The sequence below is a fragment of the Nycticebus coucang genome, chromosome 2 (genome assembly GCF_027406575.1).
Source record: "Nycticebus coucang isolate mNycCou1 chromosome 2, mNycCou1.pri, whole genome shotgun sequence".
Taxonomy (NCBI): Eukaryota; Metazoa; Chordata; class Mammalia; order Primates; family Lorisidae; genus Nycticebus; species Nycticebus coucang.
Genome location: NC_069781.1, coordinates 98,122,426 through 98,136,596, shown reverse-complemented (window position 1 = coordinate 98,136,596; position 14,171 = coordinate 98,122,426). Strand labels below are relative to the sequence as shown.

Genomic DNA, 14,171 nt, shown 5'->3' with positions numbered 1-14,171 from the left:
AACCACACACCCAAGGCACCGCCTGAATCGTCCTCAGGTGATTGGCTTAGTTCAAAAGGTCCAAATCAATTGTCTCAGTCAGCACCTGTCTCAAGTGGGAGAGTTTAAAAGGTCTCTGGCAACTGGATTGCAGGCTTGCTCTGGTGCTCCATGGAGTCAGGAGGACCCACCCAGCAAATAGATCAGTCTGGGAAAGTTGATGCCTCCTTCCCCACCTTGCACCTGTCACACCCAGTGACTGATAGCCCGGCAGGGCTGTGACTTTGTTGCCTGTAGTGAACAGATACTCCAGGGGTTTGCACCTGCCTGAATCACAAGGAAATCTATTTCTGCTCAGCCAGGCTGCTGCGCTCTGCCTCTATCTAGCAGGGGGTGGTGAGGCCTGATAACCTTGGGCGCTTGATGTGGCTGGAGGGGTGTTCACTCAGTTCCAGCCCCACCCCTGATTGCTGTTACTGACAGAACAGAACAGAACAACTTTGCGGGAATTTGTTTCTGTCCCTGCTAAATTCCCTTGCAGAAGAGAAGCTGTTTTGAGTTCCCAGAGCCTGCGCCTCAGGCCCTATCTTTGCTCCGCAGGTTTGTATTCGGTTAGCTGTCAGTTCTAGCCTCCTGCCTTCCTTTGTCTATAGGCCGACGATCCCCTGAGGGCTGGGTGTGTCTTAGGCTCAGTAAAGTGGTCCTCTGGGTCAGCCCCACCCTGGGAACTTCCCAGCTCTGAGCGTGCATTTCTAGTCCCTGTGCTCCACCCAGGCTGGTACCGCCTCAGGCAAACCCTTTACTTATGGGGCCTGTGTTTTTGTCCCAGATATGTTCTGTGGTGGTTGCCACATGAGTAGATGCCTGGCCTCCTCTGTTTGTCCAGGGAGACAGGGGTATGACTTTGGAATATCTGGGAGTGAGCCCTATTGTTGCCAAAAGATGGCTGTAGCTCTGCGCCTCAGGGCACCACTGCTCCAGTGTGGTTCCCTCTCAGCCGACCGTCTTCTTCTCATTCCCATGCTGTAGAGTCAGCACTGACCAGCTGCAGTTTAGGCCCTGTCCACACCCCTTTAGAAATCACCCAAGAATTTGGACTCTTGAGGGACAGGGCTCCAGATCTGAGAGTGAGAGTGGAGGGGAGTGCTAGGATCCCAGAGTTGCAGGTAGAGAATATATACAGTTTTATACAGTTTTATGCCTGGCAGGAGAATGCCACGGCATCCTAGTAGGCGAGGTAGGTCCAGTTTTTAGAGGGTTTCTCCTGTGGAGTGGAGTGTGAGGACCTTTAAACTCCGCTTGTTTGTTTGTGGGGCACTCCGAGCAGTTCTCATGGTGGTGGGGACTCCCGTCCGGTTGGTGATGGATTTTGTACCTTTTGTTTGTATCCTTGGGATCGCAGCTTGCCTCAGCAGGATTGATGTGTGTTCTTCAACCTTCTCTCTTGGTGCAGCTCTAATCCACGAGGTTACTTGCTAAATTTCTGTCCTTTAACTCTCCTTCTGGACAGGAGCCTCCGTGGAAAGCTGGCTTCAGTCAGCCATCTTGTCTCCGCCCTATTTTATTCTTTTTTTTTTTTTTTTTAAGAGACAGCATCTCACCTTATCGCCCTTGGTAGAGTGCCGTGGCGTTACACAGCTCACAGCAACCTCCCAACTCCTGGGCCTAGGCGATTCTCTTGCCCCAGCCTCATGAGTAGCTAGGACTACAGGTGCCTGCCACAACACCCGGCTGTTTTTTGTTGCAGTATGGCAGGGTCTGGGTTTGAATCCGCCACCCTCAGTATATGGGGCCGGCACTCCACCAACTGAGCCACAGGCGCTGCCCTATTTTTTTCCTTTTTAATGGGTGAATAATATTCCATCGTTTGGATAAACCACATTTTGTTTATTCATTGTCTGTTGATGGTCATTTGTGTTATTTCCATTTTCAGCTATCATAAATAATGCTGTTATGAATGCGTATAAGATTTGTGTAGGAGCAGGTGGTTTTTTTTTTTAAATTTCAGGGAGTACATATGTTTTAGTTACTTGTTTTGCTTTTGTGTATTTTAAGTCAGAGTTATAGGTGTGCCTTTCATTTTGAACACGTACAGTGTGCTCATGCAGTGTACCCGTTGGGTGACAGTTTACTTATCCCCCTATTCCTCCTCCCCATTTGAGTTTCATTGAGTTTTTCTTCCATGGAGCACACAGGTGTTGATTAACTAGTTCCCATTTAGTATTGAATATCTATAGGGTTTATTTTTCCATTCTTAACAATACTTCACTTAAAAGATTGGTCTCCCGGGCGGCGCCTGTGGCTCAAGGAGTAGGGGGCCGGTCCCATGTGCCGGAGGTGGCAGGTTCAAACCTAGCCCCGGCCAAAAACCAAAAAAAAAAAAAAAAAAAGAGTGGTCTCCCGTTCCATCCAGGTTGTAACAAAAGATACTAGGTCACCATCTGCTTTATGGCTGAGTATATTCTTTGGCATATATGCTACATTTTATTAATACATTCATGTATTGATGGGCATATTGATGGGGTTGTTTCCACATCCTTGCAATTGTGAATTGTGCTGTTAGGAACATTTGAGTGCAAGTGTCTTTATTGTAAAATGTCTTTTCTTTTTCCTTTGGGTAAATACCTAATGGAGGGATTGCAGGATCAAATGGTTAAGTTGTTTAAGGAATCTCCACACTGCTTCACATAGAGGTTGAATGAGCTTGCAGTCCCACCAAAAGTGTATAAGTGTTCTTTCTTGCTGCATTCACACCAGCATCTGTTGCCTTGGGACTTTATGATGTGAGCCATTCTCACTGGGGTTGATGTTATGTCAGTGTGGTTTTGATTTGCTTTCCCCTGATGATTAGAGACATTGAACATGGACATTTTTTCATGTGTGTGTTGCCCATTAGTCTTATCTTCATTAGAAAAGTTTCTGGTGTTTCATGTTTCTTGCCTAATTTTTAATGGAATTATTTGATCTTTTCTTATTGAGTTGCTTGAGTTCTTTGTTGATTCTGGTTATCAATCCTTTACTGGATATGGGGATGTACGTATCTTCTCCCATTCTATAGGTTATGTACTTGCTTTGTTGATAGTGTCCTCGACTGTACAGAAACGTTCTTTTTTTTTGCGGTTTTTGGCTGGGGCTGGGTTTGAACCTGACACCTCTGGCATATGGGGCTAGCGCCCTCCCTTTGAGCCACAGGCGCTGCCCATGTGCAGAAACTTTTAAACTTGATCAGGTCTTGTTTATGTATTCTTGTTGTTGGTATGATTGCCATTGGTGTCTTCTTTGTAATTTCTTTCCATAGGCTGATATTTGTAGGAATTTTTCCAATATTTTCTTCTAGAATTCTTAATATTTCATGCCTTTGGTTTAAATCTTTTATCATAATGAATTAAATTTTTGTGAGTGGTGAGAGGTGTGAATGGTAGGGCCTATGTGCGGTTATCCAGTTCTCCCAGCACCATTTATTGAATAGGGTTTTTTTTTTTCCCCACAGTGTATGCTTTTCTTTGTTTTGTCAAAGATCATATGGTAATATAAGCTTGGTTTTATATCTAGATTCCCTATTCTGATCAATAGGTTTATGTCTCTATTTTTATGCCAATACCACAGGTATGTTTTCATTTCTCTTAGTATTACCTAGTAGTGGAACTGCTGGGTCATAGGGTAATCTATATTTAACGTATTGAGAAACTGCCAGACTGTCTTTCAAAACGGCTGTACCATTTTACATTCCTACTTCTTCATATCCTTGCCAACTGTTGTCAATGTCATGGCATTAACCTGGCTAACAGCAGTTCACAATTCTAGGTTCAAGTGATCCTCCTGGCTCAGCCTCATCAGCAGTCAGGGCTATAGGCACCCACAACACCTGGCTAACTTTTCTGTTTTTAGTAGTATGTGTTTCACTCTTGCTTGGGCTTGTCTCAAACTCCTGAGCTCAAGGTATCCTTATGCCTTGGCCTCCCAGAGTGCTAGGATTATAGGTGTGAGCTACCATGCGTTGGCCGAAAAAGACTTTTCTTTTCCCTAGTGAATTGTCTTGGCACTTTGTTAAAAAATCAGTGTACTTATACATGTAAGTATGAGGATTTGTTTCTGGACTCTCAGTTCTGTTCCATTGAGCTGGCTGTTCTTATGTCAGTACCACACAGTATTTTTTAAAAAATCTTTTCAGGTATCATAATATTCCTTCTTATAGGTATTAAGAAATACCTATTAAGGGCTCGGCACCTGTAGCTCAAGCGGCTAAGGTGCCAGCCACATACACCTGAGCTGGCGGGTTCAAATCCAGCCTAGGCCTCCAAACAGCAATGATGGCTGCAACCAAAAAATAGCCAGGCATTGTGGTGGGCACCTGTAGACTCAGCTACTTGGGAGGTGGAGGCAGGAGAATCACTTGAGTCCAGGAATTGGAGATTGCTGTGAGCTGTGATACCCAGGGCAACAGCTTGAGGCTCTGTCTCCAAAGGAAAAAAAAAAGAAAGAAATACCTATTAAGAAAAACTCATACTGGACAATGAGTTTGGGGTTGCAAAAGATGTTTTAGTACCACATAATTTTTCTTTTTCTTTCTTTTTTTTGAAGACAGAGTCTCACTCTGTCACCCTCGGTAAAGTGTCATAGCTGTCAGCATCCTCAGACTCTTAGACTTGAGCAATCTTCTTGCCTCAGCCTCCCAAGTAGCTGGGACTATAGGCCCGTGCCACACACTTGGTTAGTTTTTGTATTTTTGGAAGAGATGGGATCTCACTCTTGCTCACTCTGGTTTCCAACTCTTGAACTCAAGTAATTCACTTGTCTCAGCCTTCAGAATGCTAGGATTACAGGCAGGAGCCACTGCACCCAGCCTTCGTATCACACAATCTTTATTACTGTAGCTTTAAAATCAGATGTGTATCCTCCAACTGTTTTGGTTATTTTAGTATCCCTTGACTTTCCATATGCAGTTTAGGATTGGTTTGTCAATTTCTTTAACAGAGGCAGGGAGAATCTTGATAGAAATTACACTGAATGTATCATCAGATGGGGAATATTACCATCTTAACGTGAAGATTCATGAATGTGAGATATCTTTCCATTTATTTAGGCTTTTAAAAAATCTCTCTTGACATTGTTTTATAGTTTTAAGAAGTCTTAATCTTCTTTTGTTCAGTTTATTTGAGGTTTTTTATGCTATTATAAATGGAATTGTTTTCTTAATTTCATTTTCAAATTGTTTATTGCTACTGTACAGAAATATAATTCATTTTTATATTGTTCTTATATCTTGTAACTTGCCTAAAATTATTCTAATAGTTTTGTTTTTTAGTGATTGTTAAAGGATTTTATGTATATGAGATTATGTTACCTATAAATAAAAATAGCTTTAGAGTTTCCATTTCAATCTGGGTATCGTTTATTTCATTTTATTGCCTAATTCTAATTGCCCTGGCTACAGCCTGTAGTACAGTGTTAAATGAAGTGGTGAAAGCAGACATCTTTGTTTTGTTCTTGATCACAGGGGCATCCCGTTCTTCATCATTAAATTTGATGTTAGCTGTGGGTTTTTTGTAGACGCTCTTTATTTGGGTTAAGAAGTTTCTTTTTATTCCTAATTTGTTGACTGTTTTTATCAAGAAGAGGTGTTGTGGCTCGGCACCGGTAGTCACTGGCTAGGGTGCCAGCCACATACACCAGACCTGGTGGGTTCGAATCCAGCCCAGGCCTGCCAAACAACAGTGAGAACTACAACCAAAAAATAGCTGGGCTTTGTGGTGGGCGCTTGTAGTCCCAGCTACTTGGGAGGCTGAGGCAAGAGAATTGCTTAAGCCCAAGAGTTTGAGGTTCCTGTGAGCTGTGACACCACGGTGCTCTACCTAGGGCGACATAGTGAGACTCTGTCTCCAGAAAAAAAAAAAAAAAAGAATTCACTAGTCAAGCTGCCTACCCAGGCTATTTCTTTTGTGGGAAGTTTTTAAATTATAAATTCAATCTCTTTACTTGTCACGAGTCTATTCGAATTTTTCTATTTCTTTTTGAGTTAATTTTTGGTAATTTATATCTTTCTGGGAGCTTGTCCATTTCATCTACATTATCACACTTATTGGTGTACACTTGCTCATAGTGTTCCCTTATAATACTTCTTGTTTGTGTACGCTTGGTAGAGTATCTTTTCATTTTGGTAATTTGAGTCTTCTTTTTGTTCTTGAGTAATATAGCTAAAAGCTTGTCAATTTTCATGTTTTCAAAGAACTATCTTTTGATTTCACTAGTTTTCTGTATTGTTTTTCTGTTACTTCATTAATTTCTGCTCTAGGCTTTATTTTTTTTTCATGCTTGTCTGGGGTTCAGGTTGCTCTTCTTTTTCCAGTATCTTAAAGTAGAAGATTAGGTTATTCATTTGAGCTCTTTCTTCTGTTTCTCCCTCTGTTTTTTTGAAAACTGTTTTTCTAGGGTGGCGCCTGTGGCTCAAGGAGTAGGGCGCTGATCCCATATGCTGGAGGTGGCAGGTTCAAACCTAGCCCCGGCCAAAAACCACAAAAAAAAAAAAAAAAGAAAACTGGTTTTCTAGAGCAGTTTTAGGTTCACAGCAACATTGAGAGGAAGGTACAAAGTACAGAGATATCCCATATACTCCCTGCCCCCACACATGCACACCCTTCCCCATTATCAACATCCCCCACCAGAGTGATGCATTTGTTACAGTTGGTGAACCTGCACTGACGCATTATACTCACCCAAAGTGCATGGTTTACATTTAGGGTTCACTGTTGGTCTTGTAGGTGCCATAGGTTTGGACAAATGTATAACATGTATCCATCATTATAGTATCATACAGAATATTTTCTGTGTCCCCCCAGATCCTCTCTGCTCTGCCTGTTCATTTCTCCCTCACTGATTATTTTACTGTCTCTGAAGTTTTGCCTTTTTTAGAATGTCATGTACTTGAAATCATATAGTTTATATCCTTAAAAAGCAAAGATTGGCTTCTTTGACTTAGTGATACACATTTAAGGTTCCTCCATCATTTGATAGTTCATTTCTTTTTAGCTGTAAATAAAATCATTGTCTGAATGTACCATAGTTTATAAGTTTACCTACTGAATGACATTGTGGTTGTGCCCAAGTTTGGGCAATTATAAATAAGCCTGTTGTAAACATCTTTGTGCAGGTATTTGTGTACATGTTAAGTTTTCAGCTCCTTTGGGTAAATACCAGGAGTGTGAGTGCTGGATCATATGGAAAGAATCTGTTTAGTTTGTAAGAAACTGCCAAACTGTCTTCCAAAATGGCTGTATCATTTTGCATTCCCACCAGAACTGAATCAGAGTTCCCATTGCTCCACATCCTCCTCAGCACTTGGTGTTGTCAGTGTTCTGGATTGTGGCTTTCTTTTTTTATTTTTTTAGAGAGAATCTCAATCTATTGCCCAGGCTAGAGTGCCATGGCATCAGCCTAGCTCACAGCAGCCTCAAACTCCTGGGCTCAAGTGATCCTCTTTCCTCAGCCTCCACCACACCTATTTTTTTTTCTCTTTTTAGTAGAGACAGGGTCTTACTCCAGCCTCAGTTCAAGGCTGGTCTGACACTACTGAACTCCAGGGATCCTCCCCCATCAGCTTCCCAGAGTGCTAGGATTACAGGCATGAGCCATGGTGCCCTGCCGGATTGTGGCCTTTCTTATACATGTATAGTGGTCTCATTGTTATTTAATTTGTGTTTCCCCAATAACATATGATTTGGAGCATCTTCTTATATGATTATTTGCCATAAGAATATCTTTGGTGAAGTATCTTTAAGGTCTTTGGCCCATTTTTTAGTTGGGTGGTTTTCTCATTGTTTAGTTCTAGGAGTTCTTTGTGTATTTTGGATAATAGTCCTTTATCAGACATAAATCTTTTGCATGTATTTTTTCTCAGTCTGTGGCTAGGCATCTTATTCTCTTGATATTGTCTTTTGCAGAGCCAAAGCCTTTAATTTTAATGAAATCCAGGTTATGGATTTCAGGATCCAGGTTTTTCATTCATCATGCCTTTGCTATTGTTTTATCTGGAAAGTCCTTGCCATACCCAAAGTTTTCTCCTACAACATCTTTGCTTTTTAAAGTTTTGCATTTTCTTAGCACTTAGTAATTGTGTTCATTAAATTACTAGCATTTACTGATTTATTCAGGTGTATCTTTCGTTTACATAGTACCCTTCTAATTTTGATTCAGTCTTTTTTTAAAATTTCAGATTCATATGAGGGTACAAGCAATTAAGTTACATTGTTTGCATTTGTTAGGTAAAGTCCAAGTTGTAGATGAGCCCTTAACCCAGGAGGTGTGCCATATATGCTTACATTGTGCCCATTAGATGAGAACACAGCAATCCCCCTCCCTTATCCCCTTTCCCTCACTTAAATTTACTTGTTTTTCTCTTGTGTGGGCATCTACTGGGTTCATATTAGTATTGAGTACATTGTTTACCTGCTTTTCCACTCTTGTGATACTTTACTAAGGAGAATGTTCTTCAACACCATCCAGGTTAATATAAAAGATGTAAAATCTCCATCTTTTTATGGCTGAATAGTATTCCATGGAATACGTATATCACAGTTTATTAATCCATTCTTGGGTTGATACTGCATCTTGGCAATTATGAATTGAGCTAAAGTTTTGCATTTTACATTTAGTCTGTGATTAATTTTGAGTTGATCTTTTGAAGAATGTAAAGTCTGTGTCTAAATTTGCTTTGTAGGGTGTTGATGTCTAGTTGTGCCAACACCATTTGTTGAAAAAATTATCCTTGCTCTAGTGTATTACCTTTGTTTCTTTGTCAAAGATCAGTTGGCTGTATTTATATGGGTCTATTTTGGAGTTCTTTGTTCTGTTCCATTGATGTATGTTTATTCTTTCACCAGTACTTTAGCATCCTGATTACTGTAGCTTTATAGTGTTGAAGTTAGATAGTGTCACTCCTCCAACTTGATTCTTCTTCAGTATTGTGTTGGCTGTGTTGGGTCTTTTGCATCTCCATATAAACTTCAGAATCTGTTTATCCATATCCACAAATAATCTACTTAGATGTTGAGTGAATCTGTAGATCAGGCTGGGAAGAACTGACATTTTGACAATATTGAGTCTTCCTATCCATGAACATTGAGTATCTCTCCATTTGTCTAGTTCTTTGATTTCTTTGATCACAGTTTTGTGGTTTTCCTCATATAGATCTTGTATAAATTTTGTCAGATTTATACTTAAATATTTCATTTTTGGGGTGCTAATCTAGGTGGTATTGTGTTTTAAATTTCAAATTCCATTTATTCATTTCTGATACTTAGAAAAGTGATTGAGTTTTGTATGTTAACCTCACGTCCTGGCACTTTGTCATAATTACTTATTAATTCCAAGAGTTTTTTATCCATTCATTCAGATTTTCTACATAGATGATCATGTCACTTGCAAATAAAGGGCAGGTTTAGTTTTTTCCTTCTCAATCTGTACACTTCCCCTCCCCCCTTTTCTTATTTTATTGCATTAGCCAGGATTTCTGAAAAGGAGTGGTGAGAGGGGACATCCTTGCCTTGTTGTTGATCATAGTAGAAAAGCTTAAGTTTCTTACCACTAAGTATGATGAGTATGATGTTAGCTGTAGGTTTCTTACAGACATTATCAAGTTGGAAGAAGTGTCTCTCTATTCGTATTTCACTGAGAGTTTTGTTTGTTTTTTGAGCCAAAGTCTCACTTGGTCACCCTCGGTAGAGTGCCATAGTGCCTTAGCTTACAGCAACCTCAAACTCTTGGGCTCAAATGATCCTCTTACCTCAGCCTCCCATGTAGCTGGGACTACAGGGGCCTGCCACACTGCCCATCTAGTTTTAGAGATTGGGTCTTGCTCTCGCTCATACTAGTCTTGAACTCCTGAGCTCAGGCAATCCACCCACTTTGGTCTCCCAGAGTATTAGGATTACAGGCGTGATCTATTGCACCTGGCACGCTGAGAGTTTTTGTCAAGTGGGTTTTAGATTTTTCAAACACATTTTTTTGCAACTATCGATACCATCATGTGATTTTTCTTTTTTTTTAGCCTGTTGATGTGCTCGATTACATTCATTGATTTTTTTAAATGTTCAACAGACTTTGCCATAACTGATAAATCCCACTTGGTCATGATGTATAATTATTTTTATACATTGTGGATTTGATTTGCGATTTGCTGATAATTTTGTTGAGGATTTTTGCATCTATGTTTGTGACAAATATTGGTCTGTGGTTTTCTTTTCTCATAATGTATTTGCCTGGTTTTGGTATTAGGGTAATGCTGGCCTCATAAAATGAGTCATATTGCTTCTGCATCTATCCTCTGAAGGAGATTGTTTAGAATTAGAATAATTTCTTCCTTAAATACTTGGTAGAAATTAACAGTGAACCCATTTTGTTCTGGAAGGTTATTAGATTTTATTTTTGGTTATTATTAATTCAATTTCTTTAGTAGATATAGGCTCTTTCAGATTGTTTTGTGTGAGTTTTGGCAGATTGTGTCTTTAATAGAATTGGTGCATTTCATCTAGGTTGTCAAATTTGCATGCCTAGACTTGTTTATAGTATTATCTTTTTACTCTTCATAGGCTCTGTAGTGATGTTTTCTTTTTCATTTATGATATTAATAATTTCTGTCCTCTTGTTTTTTCTAGTTAGACCAGCTAGAGGCTTATCAACTTTATCTTTTCAAACAATAAGCTTTTAATTTCGTTGATTTTTCTATTTTCTTTTTTCCAATTTCATTGATTTTTGCTCTAATTCTTATTTCTTCTACTTTGGATTTAACTTGCTAGTTTTATTTTTTTCTAGCTTCCGAAGGTAGGTACTTAGATTATCGATTTTAGGCAAGCTTGAGAATAATGTGTAATCTGTTGTTGTTGGATAAAGTAGTCTATACATTTCCATTATGTCTAGTTGATTAATGGTGCTATTGGTTAAATGATGTCCTTGCTGATTTTCTGCCTGCTAGATCTATTTGTATTTTATGGATTTCAACTTTCCAGCTATATTAGTGGATTCATCTCCTCCTTGCAATTCTGTCAGTTTTTGCCACATGTTTGATGCTCTTTAGCTAGGTACGTACATGTTAAGGGTATCTTCTTGGAGAACTGACCTGTTTGTCATTATGTAATGCCCTTCTTTATCCCTAGTGTCCTCCCTTGCTTTTATGTCTGCTCTGTGTGAAAATAATTTGGCTCCTCCTTTTCGTGTTAGCGTGATATATTTTTCTCCAACCATTGACTTTTAATCTATATGTATTTATAGGTAAAGTAGGTTTCTTCACATAGAGTTTGTGTTTTGATCCATTCTGACAATCTCTATCTTTTAATAGGTGCATTTAGACCTTTGACAGAATTACTATTCAAAGTGATTACTGATATAGTTCGAACAATATCTCTACCATATTTTTCATTGTTTTCTATTTTGTCGCCCTGTTCTGTGTTCCTCCCATGTCTTCCAGTGTTTATGCCTTTTGTGATCTTAATTTAACATTTTTTATAATTCTGTTTTCTTTCCTTCCTTTGCGTATGTGCTGTGCTTTTGTTTTTAAATTTTTTTTAGTGTTTTCCATAGTGTTTGCAATATGCTTTTATAGCAATTTCATGCCACTTTCAGATAACTCTATACCCACTTCACAGGTCATGTGAGGACTTTGTAATCACAAAATAATCCTTATTCCTACCTCCTATCCCTTATATCATTGTTGTCATTCATTTCAGTTATACATAAACCTACATAGGCAGATATATATACAGTATATAAATGAGCATACAATAGTCATTATTTTGAACAGTTAATCTGTTAGATCAATTAAGAATAAGGAAAATAAACATTTTTATTTTACCATATTCCTGTTTTTATGCTCTTATTTTTCTTTATGTGCATCTGAGTTTCTGACCTATGTTATTTTCTTTCTCTCTGAAGAATTTCTTTTAACATTTCTTGCAAGACAGGTCTACTGGCAATAAACCACCAGTTTGTTTGTCTGAGAAAGTATTTCTCCTTCACTTTTGAAGATAATTTTGCAGTGCACAGAATTCTAGGTTGGTGTTTTTTTTCCTCTCAACACTTTAAATATTTAACTCTACTCTTGTTTGTTTGCATGGTTTCTAAGGAGTCAGATGTAATTCTTACTTGTTCATCTATAAATAATGTGTTTTTTCCTTCTGGTTTCTTTAAGATTATTTTTTAATTTTTTATTTGCTTTTTATCAGGATTTTTTCTTTATGTTTGATTTTCTGTAGTTTGCAAATAGTATGCGTATGTGTAGGTTTCTCAGCATTTATCCTGCTTGGTGTTCTCTGAGGTTCCGTGGTCTGTGTTTTAGTGTTTAAAAATAATTTTGAGACGTTCTCATTAATTATTTTTTCCAATATTTCAAAGTAACTTCTGTTGCTTTATTTTCTTTCTGGTGTTCTCATACCACAATTGTCCTGTACCTCTTGGTGGTTCTGTTCTGCTTTTTTCAGTTTTTGGTTTTTTTCGCCTCTCAGTTTCAGAGGCTTCCAATTAGATATACTCAGCCTCTGAGATTTTCCTTAGTTGTGCTCAGTTTACTAAGAGCGCAGCAAAGGCATTCTTCATTTCTGTTAGTGTTTTTAATTCCTAGGTTTTTTTGTTATTTTTTCTTAGGATTTCTATTTCTCTGCTTACATTGCCCATCCATTCTTTTTTATATTGTCCATCCATTCTTGCATACTGTCTACTCTATCCATTAAAGCCCTTAGCATATTATCATAGTTGTTTTAAATTCTGTCTGATAATTCCAGTCTCTGCCATGTCTAGTTTTTGCGCTTTTTCTGTGTTTTCAAATTGTCTTTGCTTTGTAGTATGCCTTGTAATATTTTCTTGCTAGCTGGACTTGGTATTCTGGGTGAAAGTAACTGCTTTAAATAAGCCATTAGTAATGTGATGGTATGGTGTGGGGGAAGTAGTTCTATTATTAGTCTTGTAGTGAGTCTGTGCCCCTTGGCTGTGAACTTCACATGTACTTCTTAATACCCACCCGGTAGGTGGGACAGAATGGGTAGAATGGCTTGGGATTGGACGTGGAAGGCAGGTACTCACTGGTGTTGAGTGTTTCCCTTCTCTCAGGTCAATTAGGCTCTGATCGTCCCCCAGCAGGTTAGTCTCTGAGTTTCTCCGGAGAGCAGGCTTTATTTATTGAGGAGAATAGAGTGCTCTGGCCTATTTCAAAATGGTTCCTTTTCCCTTCCCTTTACTGGAAGCACAAGGTTTCTCCAGTGGTCTCCGTGAGAAACCTGGTAGAGTTCCTGGGGGTAAAACTCATAAAAGTTTTCTTAGGTTTATCTACTCTGAGCCTCCAGCAATTCATTAATTACAGTTCAGGATTTTCTCCCTTGACACTTATTTCCCCAGAGGTTTACTTTTTTGTTGTTGTTGCAGTTTGGACGGGGCTGGTTTCAAACCCGCCACTCTTGGTATGTGGGGCCGGCACCCTACCCACTGATCCATAGGCGCCGCCCACCCCAGAGGTTTCTGCTCTTTTTTTTTTTAGAGACAGAGTCTCACTTTATGGCCCTTGGTAGAGTGCAGTGGCATCATACAGCTCACAGCAACCTCCAACTCCTGGGCTTAGGCGATTCTCCTGCCTCAGCCTCCCGAGCAGCTGGGACTACAGTCGCCCGCCACAACACCCGGCTATTTGAGGTTTCTGCTCTTGAGTCTCTGTTCTGGCAGCCGGGACTCCCTGAATATGGCGGTCTGTCTGTAGTCTCAGGGGCAGTGATTTACTCAGTAGCTTCACCTCTCTCCTGGATCCAAGAGGAGTTGATTTTTCAGTTTGTTCAGCTTTTTATTTATCGTCAGGACTTCTGAGCTCCGTAAGTGAGGCACTAGAAACAAGAAATCCTCTTTCTTTTTCGTTCTTTTTTTTTTTGGCAGTCTTTGGCCAGGGCTGAGTTTGAACCCACCACCTGCGGTATATGGGGCCGGCGCCCTGTTCCTTTGAGCCACTGGTGCTGCCCGAAATCCTCTTTCTTTTTTTTTTTGTAGAGACAGAGTCTCACTTTACTGCCCTTGGTAGAGTGCCATGGCCTCACACAGCTCACAGCAACCTCCAGCTCCTGGGCTTAGGTGATTCTCCTGCCTCAGCCTCCCGAGCAGCTGGGACTACAGGTGCCCGCCACAACACCCAGCTATTTTTTGTTGTTGTTGTTGTTGCAGTTTGGCCG

General features: G+C 39.7%; 1 protein-coding gene across 1 annotated transcript in view; it reads left to right on the top strand.

The window, feature by feature from the left end:
- GOLM1 (golgi membrane protein 1) overlaps positions 1 to 14,171 on the top strand; it is an 85,417-nt gene that overhangs the window by 62,227 nt on the left and 9,019 nt on the right. The window lies entirely within an intron of this gene.